Source organism: Penaeus monodon, chromosome 36 (genome assembly GCF_015228065.2).
Source record: "Penaeus monodon isolate SGIC_2016 chromosome 36, NSTDA_Pmon_1, whole genome shotgun sequence".
Classification (NCBI taxonomy): Eukaryota; Metazoa; Arthropoda; class Malacostraca; order Decapoda; family Penaeidae; genus Penaeus; species Penaeus monodon.
In genome coordinates this window covers 30,668,434-30,670,933 of record NC_051421.1, presented here as the reverse complement: position 1 = coordinate 30,670,933, position 2,500 = coordinate 30,668,434, and the positions used below count along the sequence as shown (strand labels likewise).

Below are 2,500 nucleotides of genomic sequence, written 5' to 3'. Positions count from 1 at the left end.
CACGCGCGCTTATATATACTTACATGCATGTGTCTGAGGAAGGGCACATATGCATAAGCAAATGAATAACAAGTAATAACTACTAATCATATTAACGCAAACACATGAGCACTGCCGTTCATTAATGTAAAAACAACAACATAATACAACGCCTCGATGGCGCAGTAGGCAGCGCGTCAGTCTCATAATCTGAAGGTCGTGAGTTCGAGCCTCACTCGGGGCACAGTTTTCGTAGGTGTCACCCAAACTACTCGTATGGAAAATAAACAAACGTCAGGCTGAAGTAGAGTAGAGAATGCACTACTCCTCCCCTTTGTAGCAAAGCTCAGAATTGCAGCAGGATTGCAACTCTTTCGAAGGATTACTAATTTCATGCAAAGTGTTAAGCTTGTATACATACAAAACCGATTCCTATGTTGGGAGACGAACTTAAGCTGCTTAAGTAAAAGTCAAGTGTCCTAACCAATAAAATTGGAATAATCATTGGCAGAAATGTAATAATTATACGGAGAATCTTAAAAGATCGTTCATTTCTGAACCCTGTCTCTTTAAATACATCATCATCAATAACGGTATGCTCATGTTTGAGCAGCCGTGGACCTCTCCACCATCCTTCGCCACTAAACTCGATCTTACGCTTTTCTTTCCACTTGTACCATCGACAGCCCGCAAATATCTTTAAATACACACATACACATATATGCATATATACATATATATGTGTGTGCGCACGCCTGTGTCTCTTCTTTTAACGGTAGGTTCATGTCTGAGCCGCCGTGGTCACAGCATGATACTTAATTGTAGTTTTCATGTTGTGATGGTCTTGGAGTGAGTACGTGGTAGGGTCCCCAGTTCCTTTCCACGGAGAGTGCTGGTGTTACCCTTTTTCTAGGTAATCATTCTCTCTATTTCATCCGGGCTTGGGACCAGCACTGACTTGGGCTGGCTTGTATACCTATATATGTATGTATGTATGTATAAATGTGTGTGTGTGTGTGTGTGTGTGTGTGTGTGTGTGTGTGTGTGTGTGTGTGTGTGTGTGTGTGTTGTGTGTGTGTGTGTGTGTGTGTGTGTGTGTGTGTGTGTGTGTGTGTGTGTGTGTGTGTATGTGTGTGTGTGTGTGCGTGCGCGCGTGCGTGCGTGCGTGTGTGTGTGCGTGCGCGCGTGTGTGCATGTCTGTGCGCGTGCATACATACATACTGGCGCACAAAAAGGGGTGACATAAACCCGTAAACCCTCACCATTGTCGCTTCAAGTAAATGGCGATTGTATTTTATTCATAACTCTCGTATAACTATAAAAAACAGCATATCCATTACATATTTTACGGCATTACAGCATTTCTAAGGAGCAGAAATCGGTAGACGAGAGATCGCAAGTTCAAATAACACCGTTCTCTATATGTACTCTATATTTAAAAAATAAATTCTCCTCAAGAAATGTAACAAACACCTCACAAACAACCGTGTTGATTGATAAATGGCGCGAGCTTCTCGGACTGCGCTGTTTACTTAAATCAAACTTTGGATAATAGAATGAATTAGTAAAGTATAGTTATTAATGGATAATCGTGTAAATCATTACTACGGGAAACGCGCTTCCATCTACAATTCAATTCAATTCAATCTTTTTTAAATAAAAAGGGCGAGAAAATCACGCATTTGCCCCTTAAAATATTACGTAATAGCGCAATTCAGTTTATTCATTCTTTGAAGAACAAAGTGTTCCTCAGAAATATTGGTGATCTTGTTCTTGAACATTTTCGTAATTTCAGAAACTATGTAACGCAAGAATGGAGTACACGCGGGTATGAATGTTCACTCAGAATTGCTTGTATATATTGTATGTGTATGTTACTGAATTCTCCCATGTACTTATATATCTGTTCTGATTAACTGTAAATGTAAAATGGGTATGGCAACGGCCGGAGGGTCGTCAGGTTCTTGTTAGCATATATATGTTCATGGACACACACACACACACACACACAAACACACACACACAATATATATATATATATATATATATATATATATATATATATATATATATATATATATATATTCTTACATTTTATACATACAGCATACACACACATATGTATGTACATGCTTACATTTTATAAATACACATCATCCACGCGCGCACACACACACACACACAGACACACACACACACACGCACGCACACGCGCATACGCACACGCACACGCAACACACACACACACACATATGTATACATATACTTCCAGTGCTCTGTCATACGACAGTTCCCTCTTGGCATCCATTTTCTCCATGACCCTCCTTTCTCTGTTAATTCACTGAAGATGCCCAGTCTTTTCCACGGGACTGAAGGCTATTTCCTAGAAAGAAACGTGGGTAGTGCATCCTTTACTTCATCTTAGTCTGATGTTTATTCATTTTATCGTATTTAGTATGACAGCTACGAAAAATTTGCCCCGAGTGAGGCTCGAACTCACGACCTTCAGATTATGAGACTG

At 40.0% G+C, this 2,500-nt stretch overlaps 2 non-coding genes across 2 annotated transcripts in view; one reads left to right on the top strand and one right to left on the bottom strand.

The window, feature by feature from the left end:
* Positions 1–150: 150 nt before the first annotated feature.
* Trnam-cau lies at positions 151–223 on the top strand. The gene has a single exon. It is a non-coding gene; the product is annotated as a tRNA-Met (tRNA).
* Positions 224–2,454: 2,231 nt separating this feature from the next.
* The window catches only part of Trnam-cau, a 73-nt gene continuing 27 nt past the window's right edge, over positions 2,455–2,500 (bottom strand). Inside the window, exon 1 of the tRNA in view lies at positions 2,455–2,500. This exon is cut by the window's right edge and continues 27 nt beyond it. This is a non-coding gene — a tRNA (tRNA-Met).